This window comes from Hemibagrus wyckioides, linkage group LG19 (assembly GCF_019097595.1).
Source record: "Hemibagrus wyckioides isolate EC202008001 linkage group LG19, SWU_Hwy_1.0, whole genome shotgun sequence".
Lineage (NCBI taxonomy): Eukaryota > Metazoa > Chordata > Actinopteri > Siluriformes > Bagridae > Hemibagrus > Hemibagrus wyckioides.
This window is the reverse complement of record NC_080728.1, coordinates 12,660,004-12,682,923: the sequence shown is the minus strand read 5'-3', so window position 1 is coordinate 12,682,923 and position 22,920 is coordinate 12,660,004. Positions and strand designations below refer to the sequence as shown.

Sequence of the window (22,920 nt, the reverse complement as noted above, 5' to 3'; positions counted from 1 at the left end):
TAGATAGATAGATAGATAGATAGATAGATAGATAGATACTTTATTCATCCCAAAGGGAAATTTACATTCACATTGCATTTCTATCAGACTGTATTCATAAAAGATCATATAATAAATGCAGTTTTTTAATTAGCATTAGAAGAAGGAGGAGGAGGAGGAGGAGGAGGAGGAGGGGAAAGAAAAAAAATGCAAATACTCTGCTTTTTACATCTCTGTTTAAATAAAAAAACAAAAACAAATTTAATCTGTGTTTGTTCTGCTGTTAGATGATGATCCTGAAAGAATATTTAATACAGAATCTACCTAGTACCCTGAGAGCGCCCTTAGTACTGAGGTTTTATTTCCCGCCACGCATCCAATAGCAGGCACGGTTCATAGGAGGGCGGGGCCGAGAGCGGGCCCGTGACGTCACGTCGACTTCCAACCCGTCAGACGCCTGAACGTGAGAGAGAGAGAGAGAGAGAGAGAGAGAGAGAGACTGGCTGGCTGGCTGACTGACTGACTGAGAGAGAGAGCGAGCAAACGGATTGGAGCTAATCTGTGAGTACCGGATTCGTCGGCTTTTCTAATGTGTCACTTTGTATTTTGCCAAGAGGACTCGAATGGGTAATTTTGTAGCGACAGACGCGGATGTACCGAGCGGGCCTTCATTATATTATTATTTTTTTATTATTTTTCGCTGCGTGCGTTAGAGGCGCGCGAGCTCGCCGCGCGAGACCGGCTCACCAATGCGCGGTTTGCGGAAGAGCAGGTCAAACGGCGAGAACATGGCGGAGCTTGAGTGAAACAATTCAACTCCTAACGCTTCTCCTAGACGCCGTTGTATCGGCGTGAGTCGCGGGCGGCTTTCACCGCGCGTTCGCCGTGTGAAGCGGAGTTTCGGCAGCGTGCCTGTGCTGTGTGAAGAAACGGGCTTTTAATTGTTTACGGCATTTATTTTTGCCCGTCGCTGTGTGGAAGTTATAGCGGAAATGGAAAAGTTGTACGAATGAGGGGGAAACTGGGCGTGTGAGGGCTCACAACGTTTACATGTCAGCGAGCGAAATATCCTATTTTACATTACAGAAGCGTGTATAATCACATTATAACCGTCTTTCAGTCGTGGGTGGTGGTGAAAGCTGTTTTATTTCATGTTATTTTTTCCCTTTAACGCAGTGTCCTGCTCTCTGAGTGTGTCTGATTAGCGGCCCCACCTAGTTCAGCTCTCAGGCGAAGTCCAGTTTATTCTACAGACAAGAGAGAGACAGAGATCGAGCTATTCTGCTCCATAATTACGCTTTAAAGGATATGGCTTTTAAACCAAACAAATAAGGCTTCTTTTTTGTTTAATTTATCGCTTTCCAAGAATCCCTCAGTAGATCTTGTTGGTGTGAATACTATGTTGCAGTCCACCCTAGAGTGTCTATGCGTTGCTGTTGGACATATTAGGAAACAAAAAGGCTACTAAACTCTGCCTTTTCTTTTTGCTTGTAGTGTATCTTTTAAAATCTACCTTTCACCAAGAATGTACTTACAAAAAAAATTAATCTATTGGTTTGTGATAAAACCTTTCAGTCTTTAAAGGTACACTACATACACCTTTTTTTGGTGAAGGTATACGTACCCCTGAAAGTCCCACCTCTGTGACCAGGAAAGGTCCAGTGATATTTCTTTCTTAAGCATATGAAAGTGTCAGTGAAGTATGAAAAGTGTTTAAGATGGTCAGCAGGATCCTGTTGCCTCCTCATTTATTTTTAATGTCGCCCTGCTTTATGGTTGCAGGCTGTGAGTCTGTGGGGGTTTAAATGAACTGTTTAGATATTGCAGGTCTCCTTTATTGAGATTGGAAGTGCTGTCTTTTTTGTTGTCGTGTGCTAATACAGTGGTTAATAATCAGCGACAGATAACGGAACGCTTGTTACTTCTGTCATTCTGTCGTGGGACATGTTTTTATTTTTTTTTAAAAACCAAGGAAGTGTGTGAGATAATGTGATGATCGGTGTTCAAGGCAGATAGTTTCACACAAACCCTGCCATTTCCTGAGCTCATAGACTCGCCCTTTTTTTGCGCTATCACTTTTGATATTGCGCTCTGTTTGTACAGCATTGGCTAAAAGCAGTGTAAACTCTTCAAGAAGTTCGATTAATTTGCGCACATGTCTGAAAGACCATCCCATGCTAGTGACGTGCTGATAACAGCTGATCATTGAGTAGTAGAGCCGGTGGGACTGCCTCGCCCTGCCGTAGTGTGACCCCAGTGCTGTCCCCCTTGGAGAGAGAGAGAGGGAGGAAGGAAATCCCTGTGATAGTAGGCCCTCTTGGGCACACAGGAATGCCGCTGTAGAGGCTCCTTTGGAAAAACAAAATGAAGAGCCGCCGATTTCCTTTCGGAGAGGGACGCCCTTGATTTGTGCCCCGAGTTGGATCCTGTGTCAAAGTTTGAATGTTATTCTTTTCATTTAGTTATGATTGTCGAATGGTGAAATGTGATTAATATTTTCACAAGGAATTAATTTCCAGGCTTGGTTGGTCTTCTGTGTTCACATTTGTCAGAGGAACCTATACACTTGGGATATTTAGGAAACCTAAAATTAGACAAACATGCTATCTGTGGCGTTTTACAAATAGGCTACTAAACTTTTTAAGACGCACGTCTCTGTATTCATTCACACATTCACCTAGAGTTGAGGAATTGTAGGAAAACAGAAGGAGTAAAAAGGAAAGAAGACACCCTTGGGAGGAAAAGTGGGAAAGAGGTGATGGTGGTGGGGGTTGGCTCACTTCCTCTTTAGGCCAAAGGGCCTTGTGAAACCTGGTGGCCTTGTCATTCTTTCCTTCCTTTATTTGGTCACGTTGGTTGCTCTAAAGGGAACCAAATACGTTTGAAGGCACCAAGAGATATCTGACCTGCTTGCCACAGTTTGCTTCATTCAGTATCTTACACACAGCCGTCTTTATCAACTCAATGGCATCAGCTTTACGGTTTGTTACAGTTGCATAAAAACACTATCGTTTAAATAGCCAAGCAGTTTACTATTATCATTGTCTACATTTAGGCATTTCTGTGGCCTTTTCCATCAGGGTATGTGACACTTCTCTGTTGAACGCCTTTACATTTCTAAGCCATAAGGTTTATTATTCTGTAACTACATAAACATGGAGAAAAATACTATGTATTTGATTTTTTTTTAAAAAAAAGGCTCATATTGATTCTCATTGTCATATCGAAACTTCTCTAATTCGTCGTTAGGCAGGTTTGCTCATGTGTGAGAGCACCTTAAATGTCACACAAGTTGGTGATGTGACAAAGTGCTAGAATCAGTGGTGTGTGAAAACAGGTTATTACAGCTAGTAAAGTCTGGCTTAAACTGTAGTTCTGATGCTGATGTTTGAGTTTTGGGTTATGTGCTGCCTTTGTGGAGGTCATACATGTAGAAACTAATTCCTGCGATCCATCCATAATGCGAGGTCAGGTGCCCTGCCATTTGACACAGAGCGTTTTCCGTTTTTATCGATCTGTTTCCTGCTGCCCATTTTCCTCCTGTTTTATTTTTGCATCCCAATCAGCGCTTCATCTCCAGGCTTTTCACCGCATCCAGTGCTGGACACCACAGCATTGTCTCAGCCTCATATAGTCCATATGAAATCAAAGTTAAAGTTTGTGAACGTTAGCCTTAAGGTTATCTATCAGCTAGTGGGAGCCAAAATTTACATTTAAAAGACATTAAAAGTCATCGCAAATGTCAGATTCAGTTTTTTGTAGACATGCTCTCTAGAATCTGAAGTGATCACCTTGTTGAAGTTGTCGAGTGCAAGAGATCATATCAGCAAGCCCGTGTTATCAGTGGATCTTAGGTTGTTCAAATGAGCCTGTGCTGTTCATTTTTTCCAACTGTAAGTTGGTCGAGAAGGAAGTGGCTTCAATTCATTCACTTTGAAGAAGGAGCTGTTTGTGCCAGCTCACGGCTTTGTGACCAAGTTTGGGATGTTTGCTAGTACGATGTATTTAGGTAAGCGGAACTCTTTCAACTATTAATAAAGGGGGTGTGGCCACACAACCTGTCCCACCCCGACTTCCTGTTTCAGTGCAGATTACATCAGCACATCAAATAATGCTGCATGTTTGAAGGCACTTGACAAAAAACTGTTTTCACCTGGAAAATGCTGTGTAGCTGTGCACTGTGGGTGTGTGCTGATTGTGGAGGGGGTTGGTCATTTTAGACAAGTTATATAATTGTCTTGGACATCACTAACCTGTAGGCGAGCAGAAGCAGGTCTGCTGTGGGCGGTGAGTAGGCGATGCGCTGTCACCATTACCGTGCCCTCATTATATATTTATTTTTTTCTCTATTTTTATTACATATTTTTGCCTTCTTTCTGATATGAAAACAAGCAGATGTGAAGAGCATCAGTAGCTTTCTGTTAACAGAAACCCTAAAAAAACATAGTTGGAGTCTTCTGAAAGAACAAGCGCTTGTTAAGTACCGTTTGGATGGAATGAGATTTCCAGACACAGAAGACGCTTGTAGTAATTATGATCGATTTGCGTGGGATAAGCCATCTCTTTATAAATCACAGCGATTGAGAGTGAATGTCTTCATGGCATACACTTTAAAATTTCCGTTCTAGAAACTGATAGTTTTGATCTCCATTATAAGTGCTCATTGGGTTTGTGGCCACACGGCTCTTCTAGGTAATCTGTAGGCTGTACCTGTGCTAGGAAGTCAGAAGTATTGCTTCCCTGGGCGTCATCTCTATTTTAAAGTTCTGCTTTCTGCCATTTTGGTTTCGGTGGGAGATGTTAGAAAAGAAACTTGTGAAATTTCCTGGAGTTTACTGATACTAAAAAAAAGCACAAAAGCTCTTTTTCCCACAGGTTTTAGTGGAATCTTTACTCACATGCTGTTTCAGACAGGGTATTACCCAGAGAGTTTCTACAGGTCATTTTATAGGTGGTAATCTTCACAGATTTTTCCACACACAGTCTATAATAATGACTGACATGACTGATTTGGACTGAACTAAAATCTCAGAAGTGCTTTATTAAGAATTACCCCACCCCTTCATGTAAAGCTAGTCCAATCCAGACAGAAATGAAGACTTTTTTTTTACACAGTAAAGTTTTAAAATGCGTATTTTTTCCCAATCCCTTAAACATCACACCGATGATGATGATGAAACTCATTCTAAATGATTTACTCAGATTAACTCATTGGTTTTTCTAATCTTAATTCTCAGAAAGAGATGACTATTTTGTTTTCCTTTTTTTTTTTTGTAGTTCATGCACAGATTCTCGTGCAGGTTGGGTATAAGATTCCTGCCGCAGAGGCTAATTTGTTTTGTTCATTTGCATTGTTTAGAGCCAAAACAGTTTGGGTGGAAATGTGAAACTTGCGTGGCGCCCTGAGCATTGCTTTATACGTGTTTTCTCCCTGACAACCTGTAGCCAAGGTGAGCTGGTTGACTTGCAAATGACATGCTGAGTGTGTGTGCTTTTGACCAGTTGGGAAAGTTTAAGATGATATCATTCCACAGCAAAAGTTGGACTGGGTGATGAATATGTAAATGGTTTCTTTGTTTCCCCTGTAACGAAGGTGTGTTTCAGCGCTGATCAGGTTTAAATGGGAGCCTGTGTGTGTTGAGTGTTTTCAAGTGGGGTGTCTATATCTATGGGTGCTTTGACACAGAGCTGGAGTGGTCATGCTGGGGCTAATGAGACTCATACAACTGCTCCAGTTGGCCTCTTTGTAGGCCAGCTACATCCAAAACATTATCATGGAGCCAAGCAAATGATCTTTTGTCCTTAATGCTACTATTGCTATACGCTGTATCACACTGATCTGATCTTTGCAAATTTACAAGTGATTCCAGGACTTATTGTTACTTTTCAATATTTTACAACCGTACAGACACTGATTAAACTTTTTTTTTTCCAGTCGGGAATTCCCATGTCCTTTCTTAAGGTAATTATGAAGTTCAGACTAAGCTGCTTTTAAAAGACTAGCCCAAATCCTGATGGCTTTAAAACATTTCCATTCCCTCCATAATTGAGACTCGGCAACAGAGCTGTCTCATATGCAATAGCAGATAAAATGTCATAATTTGTATTAAAGATGCAGTAAATGATATTAAACTCTTCAGCGCTGTGTAAACATAAACCGTGGTTCTCACTTGTGTTGCTATCACATGTCCGTGAATGACCCTTGATAACGCACTGATCAGAAACGAGGTCAGTCAGATTGGAATTCTTGTTCTTTCCCCTCTTCAAATCACACTACCGCAAATGCAAATATAATTCCTGTTTCCTCTCACATTTCTCTGTACAGTAATGCCAGTAATAGCTGCGCATCTGGTCTTTTTCCCCTTCTCGCCCTAATCATGACCAGCTGACATGTTGTCAGCCGACCTCCAGAAAATAATCTTTGTGTTGAGGCCTTCATTGTATTACTTCTTCAGTGACTGGTTGTTTCATGATGTGATATTTGCTTCTCTTCATGACCCGTGTAGCTCAATCTGTCCTGATGTTGCAGTTTCAAAAGTGCCATTTTGCTCATGCTTAAGATAAATGTGTGTCACTTCCATATACCAACTGCCACGAGGCAGAATGATTGGATGTGCGCAATAAGGCTTGTAATGTGAACAGAGCCTCAGTTTTCACCTGAAGTCAGAAGAAATCCAACCGTACTAATGTTCTGTGACAGCCGCATGCTATAACCAGTCAGAGTTCACTAGAGGAGTGAAAAACAAGATCCGATTGGTGATAGACGTCATTGTGCCTCTTACCAACAGTCTACCTTTGATATAATGGCCCTGGCACGTGTTACCCTGACATGATTACATGGTCTCTGCTACACCTGAGCTCAAGAAAAGGCTTCTTTGGCAGCAAACATGCTGTAGTTTTTGTCCTGCTCTGGTTGCATTAATAACAGGCAAGGGTTTGTTTCATTTTTGATAAATTGTCCAGAATCACTGATTATAGTGCCTGTAGTTGACTTCCTGTATTTTTTTTTGTCCGGTTTCACCGGGCCAGTTCCCCTTATTTATTATTCAGCGCATTTTTTCTAAACAGATCTTTCGGTTTGTTTTATGGAGGAGATTCTAACCAAATGGCCTTTGGATGTAGAGTACTGGATTTTAGTGAAAGTTTTCCATTTTGGTAGCCATTTCATGTTTAGATAGATCTTTTAGTATAAATGCAATGATTCATACCAGTCACCCCCTTGAACCGGTCATCAACATTCCTCTCTGTGCTCCCAAGTGACCTGCTCACAAGTGCTTTCCTCTGAGTGTTTTACCCTGTCCTGAGATGCAGCACATGTTGTGGTTGCCTGCTTTCACAGGTCTTGGGGGAAGTATGTGTTAGCGATCACCCTCCCTGCTTGGTAGCTGATGGTTGTTTTTATGAGATTAGAGAACTGGCTTCTGGGTGAGAATTGGTAGGTGACATGATTATGGAGAAATGAACGCGTACAAAGACCATATTCAACACTACATGATAAGGAAAGGTCAGGGCATTGGGAAAATGTTGAGATGCCATGTGGTACTGGTTCTCATGGAATGGTGCTGTTTACCTAAGGAAAGTTTCTGAAACAGTGTGTGTGGGGATACCCCCCCCCCCAAAGTTCTCTTCTTTCTCCTGATGAAACTCAAAGCTGCTTCTGACCAGTCAGCCTTTCTGCTGTGCTCAGGTCTTCAAGCAGAAAGGGGCTTAGCTGAGGCATGAGGTTATTGATGGCTGTCTGAAGAAATGGGACAGTACTTGTTGAGAGATTGTTACCACAACATCCTTGGATAAGATGCTGATTTTACTTTGAATTTTCTGTTGTGTTTATTTCTCATTTGAGATCTTTGGAGGAATTTGAATGACGCTAGTTTACTGACTGTGCTGTTGTTTCTAGGTGGAGATGGGAAGTCATTCACCCTCTCTACAATGGCTTCTTGTGATTGACTAGCCAGATCATGCGCTTCTAATGTTGATTTTTCTGCTTTTGGAATGTTTAACTTGCTTTTTTCCCTGTCAGATTACGCAGAATCTGTGGTATTTATGGCTTTGTGGTGAGAGTTCTGCCATCCAACGAAAGATAAACACACTGTAATACTCGGTTCATGCTTTTCATCTGGCCAGAGTTCTACAGGAACATCTCTAAAAATCCACAGTTAGAAATGTTAAGCCTGGGAGGTCTCACTGCTGAAGGTATAGAGATGTTTAGAGTAAGAGCATCTGGAATGCTAAAGAGCTAAGCTGGGGTCAGAGAGCAGGCTATGGGTGAAAACATGAAGAGCCTAGAGACTTACACTGAGGAGTGGAATCGTAGTGAATGATACTGTGGGAAACCCAAAATGAAGAGAGGAATATTTATTCTATCATGATGCTTTTTATGAACCTTTTCCTTGGTTGCCCTTTCATGCTATTTTTTGCGAATTGTCATTTAAACAAGAATTCTAAAAATATCCCAGCAAGCTTCATATCCTTTTTGCCAATCCGTACCATTGTGTGGCACACTGTGTGCACTTTGGCTGCTGGCTTTATCAAGGTCTTTGTGTGAATTGCCACTGCTGTGTTTCCACTCTGCTAAAGAGGTATTCATTGTGACCTCAGGGATATGTAAGCTTGAATATGGATGCTTTTGATTCCACAAGATTCAAGTGGATTGTAGTTTCACTTAAGTTGCTTTCCACTGGATCTTTTTTGCTTAGCGGTCTCTGTTAGTCTTAAACATAAACCAGGTAAAGATGTTCAGTGTGTCTGTTTAACAGGACTGCGTTATTATTGTTTGGGAAGTAGACTATTCCAAGTGCCCCCAAAGCCACTTGGGAAGTTCATAGATTTTATTTTTCCTTGTGGTTGTGCTTGTTTTCTCTGTATATCTTCTTTTTCCCACCCTAAAAACACGACCAATTTTGCTCCCTTGGACTCAAGCCACGGATGCCTGTGGCATCATCTGGATTCGAACTCTCACTTGGGAGACCTTCTCTGTATTCTCTTAAAGGAAAAATCCAGCATAGCAGTCTTTATAATCAACGTTTCGATTCTAGGTTTCCTTTTTTGGTTTAAAATTGTTTCATGAACAGATTGGTTTACTTTAATTTCCCATGTGCTGTGTTCAACTCCCCAATTATAGGGGTGGTAGTGGGAATACACATTTACCTGAAGAGAGTGATGCAGCGGTGTTTTAATGTTTTAGGTTTTCCGATTGTCTTAGCGCCGTACTGTACACTTGCTTGGGTTCATGCATTCATGCAATGTAGCTGCATTGCTTTCTGGAACTTTGAGTCCTGCACTTGCATAGAAGCTGTTGAACCCTGACTGGTATTTCTTAAGAAACGTAGTCATCGTAACTGCATTGTAGCTAGCAACGTCCCTCTGCGATGTCTACTGGCATGTCAGAGGAATAAGGAAAATACAACTTATTAGCACCAGATTCACTACATACACAAACATTTCAATATCAATGTATTTAATGGGTTTCAGGATGGTGTTTTCTTTAACAGTGATTACTTGAAGGCTTGAAGTTGTGTTGGCTTCCAAGGCACAAGAATCCATTGGGGGGATTAAGATGTCTGCTTGCATTACACTATGCACCTATGTTTTATCTCAAACGTCGCCCAGCCCGTCAAACTGTTTCGTTGAGTTTCTCTTACAGTGACGTGTAGAGACTCCCACTACTACATCACTCGGGAGGTTTATGAGAAGTTCATCCAAGCAGTGAGCTAATCATTCCTGTATTCTTAAGGGGGGAAAAACATACTGTTCCTTCTGTATCAGTCATATTAATTTTTTTTTCTTCTGATTCCAGCTGCACTGACGGTAACTCATTGACATTTAATAATTGTATGTATTATAACCATTGTTTTCTGTAGCTATTCAAACACAAGGCAAGTTCATACTTAATTGTCTTCCTTTCAAATGGAATATATGTTTTTTTCCCTTTAATTTGTGAAAATATTGCTTTATAACATATCAAACTTAAAGTTCAAATTTTCCTTACTCTGGCTTTATCGTCTTGGTGTTTGGCAGGCTGCTGATGTTGTTGTGGCTTTCTGACTTAAAGATGATGTGCTGGTGTGTGTTCATTTAATTCTTCAGTACTTCAGTGAGCCCTTCGTCTCTGGACTCCTAGCTATAAATGGGAGGGAAAGTCAGACTTTCAAAATATACCAGATGCTGAGTGTGCAGTTCCAATGGTTGCGCTATTTCCAAAGTAAATAATTGCATATGCTTTGCATTGGAACCAATAGCTTCAACATTGCCACCTATTCATGTTTTAAATCTTTTGGCTTCTCATAAGTCACATCATATATAATTGGATTTGGTTAGATCTGCCAAAAGTCACTGCATCGATGTAGTTCTATTATTGCGTCTGGCTTTTAGTTTTAGCGTATAAAGAAGGCTAGAATAAGGAGTGAAATGAAGTTGTACGCCTGTCTTCAGTTATCTCTCAGTACCCAAAGCTAACCATTAGGGAGTCCATTTAGTGTTTGTTTTACACTCCACACACCAGGCTTAGTATTTTATATACCTTTGCCATGACCTGAGTGCTTATAGGGGTCTTGAGGAATATATGGAACTACTATGGTATGCTTTTTTTGGTTTTCCCAAAGCCTAAAAATAGTGTTTAGGTTTGAACACTTTGTTGAGAATAAAAACTCAGGAACTTTGCCAGTTGACCCACCCACTAGCTCTTCCTGATCACACTACAGATACCAACTCGGCAGGGCGAAGGCTAGCGACTACTGCGCTTCCTCCGAGACATGAAAAGCCAGACGCTGCTTCTTAGATGAGCTCACATATGCCCACGATTTCCTAGTGTCCCTCAGATTGGCAGGAACACCATCCCTCCCACCCGGAGATCACGGTTAATTTTACCATCTTGGATTCCTAGCTATAGATGTCTACTTTATTTAGTATTTAATGGATTCCAATGGCAAAATTTTTTCGTTATGCCACTGAGGAGACATGATGTAAAAATTTTTTAAGTATGTTCACATATGTTTTTGGTGGCATAGTTCTGAAAAAGTAGAAACGTGTGTAAGTACGTACAGGAGAAACCATTGTGACCACTGTTTTTAAAGTTTCAATATGGCTGCCCTTTTACGGCAAGTTGATCATTATTAATCCCTAGTCCTCTCTAATAGCTTCGAACAGAATCTTTTCATTATCTTGCTCAGCAGAAGGCTAACTTAATCAGGGTGTATGTGAAAATGCCACTCTAGAATGTCACTTGCCAAGATGAGGTCCTCAAATCCTCATTTAATCAGACCAGATCACTGCAGGCTTTTCCCATAAGAGATAACGTGCTTCCAGTGTAGTATCGCTAATCACAGCAGTATATGCCTTCAGTTTGTATGAATTTAGTGTGACCCAAGTGTGTGTGAGATATTTCATGTCGCTGTTAGCATGAGGAACTCCTGCTCAAACTGTATTCCACACCTGACTATTTTAGGAAAGAATAATATAATCTTTAATCCATTTAAAGTGGAATAAATAATAATTTTTTTGGTCAGACCCCTAAAGTGAAATGAAGTGCTAGGAAATGAGGGAAATTAAACACCGCTAATTATACGTGGTGATGTGAAAAGAAATCGATGTAAAACACTGCAGAATGAGTCAGAAACCCTTCATTACCTATGAGCAGCTCCTTTTGAATTTTAAGGAGGCTAATTTAAAGTCTCACTCTTCCGTGTGTCCTGGTTCCTTTACCTCTGCATGGAACCTTCTCAGTATTTTTACTCCACTGTCCTCGGCAAGGTGTCTTGCTTTCCTCAGAGACGCAGCACACTGTAGGGCTATCGATTACCGAGCTCATCTCTTGTCTGAGTGGATTTGAGTTTCAGAGTTGAAGTGTGTGTCTGTATGCATGCATACGTGTGTGTGTGTTTGAGAATGTGAATGCTCTGACCTGGATCTGAATCAGGATTAGCTTTTGAGAGATCACGTGTATGATCACGTTCCCTCTGATGACATCATGTTAGAGATTTGTGTGTACATGCTCTGCTATGTTTGGCATGCTCCTACACACACACACATGCACGCGCACACACACACACACACACACGGGTGTCAGCAGCATACAGCAAGACAGAACAAAGTGCACGCAGACATGAGCTGTCCTGTTCATTCTGTTTTTTTTTCATTCATCCATGTTTCACTCTCTCCCCCCCCGCCTCTCTTGCACTCTGCCTGCCACCTCCTTCACTTCACACTCTTCAGGTCAGTGTGTTATGTGGCCTGGCTGAGTGCCAGAGGCTTCCAGTTAGGTAAGGCTCCAGAGATTTCCCCTGTATACTCCAGTGAGGAGGGAAAAATAAATGGTACTCGTCTCACCTGCTTTCAGGACAGTGGAGGGAGGAGACACTTCACCATCTCAGGGTGTTTTCATGCTTGCACTTTTTTTTTTAGGCCTGGAGCCACATGCACTGAAAGTTTGATATAGTATGGAAATTGTTCACCGGAGTATTTACACAAGAAATGTGGTATGCATGAAAATCCAGTCAGAGCAAATGTATACTTTTTACAAGATCTCCTGAGGTTAAATTAATGCAGGGGGAGATTTACTCATATGACCCTCCATCGATCATTTAATTCACCTGAGTTACTGCAATTCTATACATGGATTACAATATCAAGACTGTTAGCAAATAGTACTAACAGAATTGTGCTTTATAAAAGGAGTTGTGAGTCTATGGTAGCTGAAGATCTGCAATGGCTGAGCTGCATTACTGGAAGATTTTACACACCACACCTAAGAAGTGCTCTGTGTGCACTGGCTTTTGTCAGAGTCACTAAATGCGAATCAGCTGTGTCGTGAACGCACTTGGTTCAATTCAAAGCCGGTTTAAGTACAAAGAAAACGAGAGTTAGCAAAACCTTTGGGAAAATTTTGCTAGAAGATTGATAAATCACCTGGGCTTTTTAATACAGTATAAATAAATTGTATACTGTGTTAAAATTTGGCTACTACTATTTCTCATTTATTTCTCATTTGGAAAAGTCACTTGCTTGTGTAAAGCAATTTTCGTTAATCATTTATTTACAATATAATTATAATCCTGTACTAAAACTGTAAACCAAACCCTAAATAATAATAATAAAGCAGTAATCAAAATATAGACTAAAGCAGTATGAGGGTCTACACATTCTCTCACACCATACCATCACAAATTTGAAATTGCACAATTGACCTACAGTTCCGATTGACAAAATTATTCAGCGATGACGCCCTTCCCTGAGTCTCAAGTATTTAAACCACATGTGAAAACTCCCTTAGTTCTCTGTGAGCACAGTGACCGCACACAGAGGGGTCATCCCCACAAACGCTGTACTTTTAGAGTCCATTTATTTTTGTCGTTTTTCTGTGCAGTTTTGATATAGCTATAGCTATAGCTATATATATATATATATATATATAAAATATATATATTTCTTTCTTTTCCTTGAGTCAGCATACTTTTAAGGCCGTGGCACTGCCTGTTGATAGATGAGATGTTACTGTGTTTGTGGTTTCCTCTGGGTGTATAGAGTGTTAAGGAGTACATGCAAACTCATCATCAGCTTCCAGCTGTGTTACAGAGATGTTAACCGCCCATGTGACAATGAAGCAGACATATCAGAGAAGGCGTTAGTTGTTGATTAGGCAGGGCTGTGTGGTTTCCGTTTCTGCAGGGCAGCCTAACATATGGAGACTGCCTAAGACTCTAATCTCTACCTGAACAAGCTTCCTGTGTCCCTGTAAGAAACATGAAGCAGCAACTTGTGTCCGAAGTTAGGCGAGCCCTATCTACAGGCTATGTGTTACAATTTTTATTCCATCTATTTACACTAAAATAGATAAAACGAGCATCCAGGTTAAGCCTAAGGTAAGTGTAAAGTGCAAACTATAGAGTTTTTCCTTTATGTCTTTATTATGGAAAAGGACGAGTATTTTTACTAACCACATATTATTAGGAACTTCTATGTTTATAATAATACAGAATCTTTAGAAACTGATAGTTGATAGACACTGACATTGGTAGGCTCTTATAACTGACTTACTCAAAGTCCTGATCCATTTTAACCTCACTTTCTACTCTTCTGATTTTGATTTCGAGCCAATCAAAACATGCAGCACTCTGGACGGTGGCTCTGTTTGACCTTACATCCTTTCTCTATACCTTTACCCATTAATGTTTCATTTTTCTGATTTGGTTTGAGGAAAGACAGATTGGGTTCATCGTAGTGATGTGCTGTTTCACCAGTTTCCTAAATTGCACATAGTTATTCTGCTGCTTTTCCTCATTGGAAACAAAAGACATTCAGGAATAGGTTGTTGAAAATGAGGTTTACTGGCCAGCCCCACTGTTGTCCTCATTGTCTATGTTTCTATGAATGTACTCTCTTTGTTGTGTGCATTATCTTTTTTCTGACCACAACCTTCTATTGTGTCTTCCTGCACCTGGTTGTCACAAGACTGAGTTGACGTATGCTGTAAAAGAGGCGTGTGTTTGTGTGTTCGTGTGTGTGTATTGGCTGCTTCTCACATCTGGTCACCCCCTGCTTTATTTTTGAGACATTGAAGATTTAAAGTTGAGGCTGGGAGTTTGATGGCGCAAGTTCCTGTAGAAGGAAATCTGTGCTTTGTCAAGTGTGTAGGGTTTTGTCCCCCCCCCCCCAAAGTATGTTGGCTGTTTGAGTCCAATTGTAAAACCACACGCCTCATGTTGAAACCCAGTGTGGGACGATGTATTCCTCCTTTCACTGTCGTCTTCTATTTTTCCTAGAGAGCTTCGTACAGGAGGTTGGAAAAGGTCACTAAGGCTGGAGTTTGTACAAAACTATAGTTTCACTGAGTCAAATGTTTCGCTGCTGTGTTGAGAGATTCCCTCCCTGCCCTCAACTCCTCTTTTGCCCAAACAAGTCAGCTAGTATCTGTTTTAACGAGTTTTAAAACGGCATGGCTAGAGATCCTAAACTTTTCTCTGCAGGCTGTGATTTGTGCAGGAGGGTGTTTCTCTATCTGCATGTAGAGACATGCGTGTGGCTCCAAGCCGCTGAATTTATCTCTTGATTCACATACACACACACACACACACACACACACATTTAATCAAATCAGTCTAAATCAAGCCATACTGGAAACATGGTTTCTGGATGTCACTCAAACATCATGGTAAAGAGCTAATATCTGTGCCCTTTTGTGGCTCTCTCAATGTAATTCCCCCAGAGTTAAAGTCTAGTCATTCCCATGGTCATTAACCAAAGACAGAATCCCGGGATTCCAAAGCGGAAAACAGAAAGAATTTTGTAAATAAACCACAAATGTTGAATGCTCCTCTTAATAAGCCTCAGTGTTGCAGTTGCAGGTATTTACACTGCATGTCACATCAACTGAGGATCAACTAATCCCAGTGTTTTTTTCCCCAGAAGATACAGTATCTGCTAATGCTGCTATGGCTGAATATTCCTTCTTACCAAAGCAACATTAATAGCTTGTATTTTCGGCCCTGAGTTGATTGATCATATTGGCTGGGGAGCGGCATAATTTTGACCAACAGGATACAAGGGTGCAGTGATTTTTCCAAGCAAAAGACCTTAAATTAACTATGACCCCAATATCCACGATCACTGCATTGATCTTTTAGTTGGGCCACTGGTTAGGTGTGCTTTTGTGAATTCTCCATCATTTGATTGCTAATGAAATTTTGCTGCAGAATTTTATTCTTTTCTATTTTGTCTGGCCTTGCTGATTCCATGGCAGGTTATACACCCTAAATTATTGTTTTGTAAAAAATACAGATATTTGCTGTCAAAATCTAATTATGTGAATTGTCTTACCTAGGTAACAATCAAGTGTGTGTCTCCATTAAAAGAACACATTTTGCTGTGTTTAATCTAACTGGACAAAACAAAGAGAGAGAGAGGGACTGATGGAGGATATAGAAGGCAGACAGAAAGCATAACATTAAACCATTTTAATTTAGGCACGTAACACTAGATAGAAAAGGCAATTGTAATGTTTCATTTTGCCAGTAATACAACATGGCACTGCGCATGCTTCTTCAGCTGCTGCAGGCTGTTTATAACTGAGCAGTGCCTGAGCACTTAGTGAGCAGCAGCCTGCTCTCATCTTTATCAGGCGCTGAAAACACTGGAAAAAGTGTTGCTGATAAATCTGCACTTTAGTTTCATCAGCAGTTTTCACTCTTCCAGAAAACCAATGTGTTTGTCCTGCAACACTTACATTTAGGGTTTCCCCAAGGCTTACATCATCAACAAACAAATCAAGCCATTTTGTGTATATATTTCCATTATGTGTGATGGATAAGCTTCTCAAGGTACAATTGGTTGTGTTTGTGTTCATCAGGATAATGTGTTGCAGCCACCTAGAGGAACACGGCACGGTGCATTATTAACTCGATAAACGTGATTATAGCAGTCTCGCTCAGTGGTGATCAAATTTCTCCAGTTGCTCATTAATAAATACCGTGCATGTGCAGCGTGAGTTGTTTGCATATGAGCAGCATCCTCTTAATCAGGAGTATAAGCTCTTTAATACTGGGGAGTGAATTACTCTCTCAGTCTTTTCTGTTTTGCCGGTTCTTATTGTTCAAAGATGATCTAAACTCAGACACTCTCAGGACTAATACTGTTCCCCCACTGTTAAACACTTGGAAAAAATGTTTTGAGCATGTCGTCATTCAGACTTCCTCTCGCCAAAGGGTGGCCGACGCCCATGTTCTCATTCATGGAAGACCCTCAAGACAGTCCTATACTATAGCGCCATTTCTCTTTTTTGTTTTGCATGCATTAATAACTTGGAAAAAAATGAAATAAAAGTGAATAACTACATTCCAACAGCGCAGTTTCATCCTCTCCAGCACAAGAGCGAGCAGGCCTAAGAAAAACAAAATCGTAGCAGGTATTGTTCCTCTCCACTTCAGTGAATGTGTATTTTAGTACATAGGAGGATATTTATCAGACCACACTCAAGCAAGGCGGAGGAGCAGAGCTGTGAATTAAATCTCCATTGTACAAAAGTTTCTCAGTTCACTTCAGCCAACAATTGGCGAGAGGTGCTTAGGTTCTGTGTTGAATATTGGATTTGCGCCGCTTGTCTCATGGGCTTCTTTATTAGCATTTTTAATAGTGTGTGGGAGAACTACAACTGCGCTATTACTTTCACACCAGTATGCATAAGTGTTAGCAAATCACCTTTTGAAATAATCCAACACAAGGCATTGAAATGAACGTAAAGGTGGTCGACTGGGTGGAAGCATGCATCGACATGTATTCAGGGACACAAAAAAAAGACTTTAAGTGACTTTAGCTAAGTGAAAGTGAACCTAAACGGCGCCTGTCGAGTTGTATGATGCCGTATCATGTTGTGCCTACGCTAGCTGCTTTGACAGGAGCTCAGGAGTCCAGACCCCACGTGTTTTTTGGTGTGGGTGATGGAGTCAGGCCCTGGAATGTCTGCCGAGAGGAAAATGTAGCTGCCCACTGTCTGGGGAATTCACACGTTTGCTGTGACATAGGCTTGTCATACTGAGTCACCGCCCTTACCCATTTGCCTTTACCAGTGTCCCAGATGACACAGCGAGACAGTTTTGGCTAGTTGCGAATGTAGTCATTTTTCTGACATTGAGAAACTGCCTTGGTGTGTTTGTTTTGTTATTAATTTACCATATTGTCTGTATTGTGTATGTACTGACTGATAGGAACTTTATCACATAAATATCTTTATAACATAATAATGCCAGTGTGATCATGTAGCTTGTGAGCTTATCTTAATAATGTTACTCAAAAATTGACTTATGTGCTGCGGCTTGCATCCAGTTCTTATTTTTTAAATCGGCAAAAATATTAAGGAATGCTAACTCTTCTAGAATTTACTTTCCATGTGTGTTTCCTGGTGTAGTGTTTGCTAGTCTTGTCATTATTGGCCTGACTTGTATATTACTTGATACGGTATGCCTGTGCATTTTTCTTCATTTTCCTGACGCCAGACAACTCCTGTCTCTGTGGACATGACAAATGGTTATGGGGTTAGGGAGCATCATATCTCATTTGTGGCATGAGTCTGAGTTGCTGGGTAGAGTGAGTCTCTTTACGGCCACAAAAGGGGGGGGGGACACTGGACAGTTGTTGATAATGTAGGAGAAAATTTTGGATGCATTTTGGATGTAACTACTGCAAGTGAGTTATCATAGAGCATGTACATGGGAGACAAAGGAATTCTGATGTGTTGCAGATGCTAATGGTGGTAAAGCGTGCATTCTTAGTCGAGACATCCAGTGAGTTTGCCTAGCCCAAGGTGCATTGTGCAACATTTCTTTTAATAGGTAGACCATGAAGAGGAGCTAAGGCAGAGGCTGGCCGCCTGGAGAGCACTTGATCCTTAGTCAGTGAATAAGGCATAACTTCAAACCTCCTCCCTGTTGTGAGGTCACTTCGTTTACTTTCCAGCCTCCTCTCTTTCAAAACAGCTTACTGATCATCCTTCTCCAATCCTGTTGCTCTTCCCGTTGCCTAGTGACCATGATCGTCTTGCATATTTATTACCACCCCACCTGGCCTGAGGCAGTGATGGTTTAACAGCTGGCCCTCCCCATCCCTCATTAAAGAGGCGTTCTGAGACTCTGGCACTGTGAGTGAGAGGGTCAATAGCGCCGGAAAACACCAAGGGGGGTCTTTAAGGCCATGCGGGACTTGGCCTCTGTTGACTTCCTAGCAGCAGGGTGCGCTCTCATCTCCCTGTGCCTAAAGCCTCCATCCTGGTGAGCATCCGCTTGTCTAATTGCTGCCTGGGATCCTGCAAGGACTGCTGGAATAGTGGCTGCTGGATGGAAATGGAGGGGATGATAAAAGCATAATGGGCTCAGCTGTTGGCCAGTGTGAGAGTGGCGGGGCATTATCGATTAGGAATCAGGGCCTCCGATGGCGTTTCTCAGATTTGTTGTTGGCTAGAGTGGGCACAGAATGGTAAATGCTATATGGATTCCTCTTTATTTTAGCCAGAGATGCAGGCTAGTATACTCTACAGTGTATTGACACTATGTACTCTGTGTGTGTGTGTGTGTGTGTGTGTGTAAGGGAGAGCACACAAGAGCCTGTCATATAGAACTGTCTTGTTGGACGAGTCACTATCCATCTCAACCTGTTTTGTAACAAATGATTCACTGGAGGAATGAATGACCTCTTGACCTCACAGTACATATTGCTCCCCCCCATTGTATTTTTATGGTTTGTATGTAATGTAAACAATCCCGAAACATTCCTGTTTACTCCTAAAACAAGTGCAACATGGCTTAGAGTCCGCCGGTCCCTGCTGTGGCAGGACCATTAGTCGGCAGGTTCTAATTAGTTTATTCAGGTGTGCTGGAAAATTTGCTGGACACAGGATATTCCAAGACCCTGGTTGAGGACCTGTGCTTTGCACTATTGCCTTTCTGTATGTGAGCCCAAATCCGTTTATTATAGCTTTTTGTTTGTGTCTTTAAATGAATTTGGCTGATGAAGGGAATGCTCTAAGGTCTGAAATGTGAGAATGGGCCTCACCCACTTTTTTCCCCTCACACCAGCCTTCATTTCCCATCCTCCCTCTACAGCCTAATCCATCAATGACAGCTACTATCAGCTTCTTACAGCTTTAATTTAAGATGGGAGAACGAGGTCTCTGGTGTCATCTGACTTCCTGTGTCAATCCTTGCTTCAGCCTGCGTCTGTGCATTTTGTGCAGCAGAGATGATCTGTTTCTCACCCAGGTTCTTTTAATAGATATTGGGAAATCATGTGGTTGCAGTACTTTTTTTTTTTTGCAATATACAATACAATTGCAATAACTGACATTTCTGCCTGTCTTATGTTGCACAGGAATGGACGAATTATAAATGAAGCAGCTAGCCCACTTTGGAAGTGAGGTCGAAGTGCAGCCCAGTCCCATGATATGCTTGCCCAGAGGCCTAATTAACTACGACAGGCTAATTATGTACATTAATACACACTACGGAAAATAAGCGAGTACTTGAATCACTGGGAGGGGCAACGTCATGTAGCCATGGTATTTATCCTCTTCTGATAAAGTCTCTAGTGATATGGCATATCTTGGTTGCACCCTTGACAAAAAGGCAGAAAGTCTGTTGCTAGCACTAAGTCGAAGTGCTGTGGCATTTCGTGCGTCAAGACACGTTGTGAGTTCGGGAACTTTTACATTTTCCCTTGAGATACTTGCATGCAAGGTAATTAGCATCATTAGAATTATGGAATTGCTTTTGTGGTGTAATTTACTATATTTTACTCAGGTTTCCATATCCCTCAGTATTCCTAAATCTGGAAATATTGTAGCATGCACAGAAGCTAATTAATATTCCTAGTCATTAAAATTCCATGCACAGCCCGGAGAAATATCTGGAATCTATTGTAGTATTATGATAGGTTTTTTTAAGGAAGTCAGTAAGGAGTTTTTACGATGTCAGCTTGATGAGGGAGTGAATTTAAAAAGTGCCAGTGGCCGCTGTATCAACAGTGTTCTGAACCTGCTTGTCCACCATGCACATGAATGCACCCTGAATGCCTAGACTGCTTGACCCAGACGCCCGGGCAAGAGATTTGTCCACATTGGTTGGATAACTAAGTCTGAGTCTTGTGACCCAAGCATGACTGTAATTCGTTTCTATGACAGGATGAGTCATGTCAAAGTGATATTAAACCACCTAGGTGATTTTTCTCTCTCCGTAACTAAGTATCATAAAGGAGAGGGCAAAGACACAGGCAATCAGTTTAAGGCACAGAGAAATGTCAGGGCCAGAAAAGGTTACAGACTTACCTACCTGTGTCTAAGCCCGCCGAATTTGCATTCTCTCTCTCTCTCGCTCTGGCTTTCTGTCTGATGCATGCATGCGGTCATACAGCCGAGCTGCAGTCTAATTTTAATTCTCTGTGTCTCTATCAATGATGCCGGTAATGTCTCATGCCAGTCCTTTTCACATGCCCAGGCTGCTTCAGCACCAATACGTGCCTCTTCCTCAGAGCTCAGCTGACTACTGGCACGGTCAGCTGAGCAGCTTGTTCAGTGCTTGCTGTGTGATCGCTTCATCTGGGGCTGTTGCTTTGTTTTTCTGATTTCAGGCTGTCACATTTAGCTGTCAGTTACCTGAGCTCTGTTCTGTTCAGCTTGGCATTATCAAGTGGGTAAGATTAGTCATACTGTGTCCTTCAGCCATTACGATAAATCAGTTTATGCTCTTGGTGGAAAAAAAAATGCATTTTTTCTTAGACTCATATAAGTGTGAGAGAATTGTGTGTGTGCAGAACAAATTTTCAGGTATAAAACCGGCTGAAATGTTCTCATCTGTTTAGTAGGTCATAAACATGAATGCAGCACAGCTGTTTGATATACCGTTTTTGATGCCTTGGGGCCTTATCAAAGTCAGGGAGTGTTGGTGTAAGATTTACAGTTAAGTTTTTGCTATAGCCTGAAAATTTGCGTAGGCGGAACAGTTGTCTTTGTATAAACTTAACAATTTTAAAAGTTCAGCCTACCCAAAGAATTTGTAAAATTGTTACTATATAAATATATAAATTAACCCAGTTTTTACCTCTGTTTTTTGGACATTATTCACTATTTTGAATTTTAGATTGACAATTATGTTGAATTTATTTATCATTTTATTGCCACCCTCTCATTTAAACAAGCCGTCAGTAGTCTCTAGCCTTTGAGTTAATTAGTGCTTACAGATACTAAATATACGGTATATTGCCAAAAGTTTTGGGACACCCCTCCAAATCATTGAATTCAGGGGTTGGGGTAGTTACAGTGAAAAGAACTCTTCAGCATACCAAGATATTTTGGAAAATTTCATGCTCCCAACTTTGTGGGAACAGTTTGTGGATGTCCCCTTCCTGTTCCAACATGACTGCACACCAGTGCACAAAGCAAGGTCCATAAAGACATGGATGAGTGAGTTTGGTGTGGAGGAACTCCAGAGTCCTGACCTCACCTTTGGGATGAATTAGTGGAGGCTGCGAGCCAGGTCTTTATGTCCAACATCAGTGTCTGACCTCACAAATACGCTTCTAGAAGAATGGTCAAAAATACCCCAAAACACATCCCTAAACTTTGTGAAAAGCCTTCCCAGAAGCGTTGAAGCTGTTATAGCTGCAAAAGGAGGGCCAACTCCATATTACATTCATGTGCATGTAAAGACAGACGTCCCAAAACCTTTGGCAATATAGTGTGTGTTACATCACTGCATCTTTGGCTGTTTGCACAATTTAAGTCATTCCCTTATAAGCACATCTGCTATGTGTATAAATGCAAAATATTCTGAAGTTGTGCCCCTTGAGGTGCCATATTCTTTGGTTTGGATATTATATAGGGGGCATGTAAAAACGTTGGGTTTCTGCTTACTCAGACTAAATGCGAATTAAATGAATTTGGAAGAAGCCAGTATAAATCTTGCTAGCTGCTTCTGCTCAAGGTTACTTACACTTCATCTAGGTAAACTTTGACCCATGAATTCAATAGAAAACTGTGGCCTCTTTGGTCATTAAAAATGGAGGTGCTGCTTATTATTAAGTAGAAGTCACACCAGATGTTTGCTTCGCTGTTTTAATAATGATGTCTGCACATCTAAGAAAAACCCAGCCATCTAATCCACAGGTAAATGGCAAGTTTTTCTTTTTGTTTCTCTCTGCCTACTGCTATTTTCCTGTCAGCTGTGTTGTGAGCTCTCTCATCAGGATGCCTTAATATTGCATTTCATTATTAGAAATAATGATCTTTAACATAGGGGGCACAGTGATATGATGTGTATCCCACTGTTCCCATACCCCGGATTCATTCCTGAGCTCGAAGTATCTGTCTCTCTGGAGTTTTGTATGTTGTCCCTCTGCTTGTATCAGTAGGACAGGGTTTTCTTCCACCTACCCAAAAGCAAGCCCGTTTCTCTGATCTATCTTGCACCT

General features: G+C 41.2%; 1 protein-coding gene across 2 annotated transcripts in view; it reads left to right on the top strand.

The window, feature by feature from the left end:
• The first annotated feature begins 393 nt into the window (after window positions 1-393).
• rap1b (RAP1B, member of RAS oncogene family) overlaps window positions 394-22,920 on the top strand; it is a 47,243-nt gene continuing 24,716 nt past the window's right edge. The window contains exon 1 of one of the 2 annotated variants that reach the window (XM_058416614.1): window positions 394-540. The gene's annotated coding sequence lies outside the window, so the exon portion shown is untranslated. Of the gene's footprint in view, window positions 541-587; window positions 607-22,920 lie in introns of those variants that run through there. The other variant, XM_058416615.1, reaches the window with a different exon arrangement.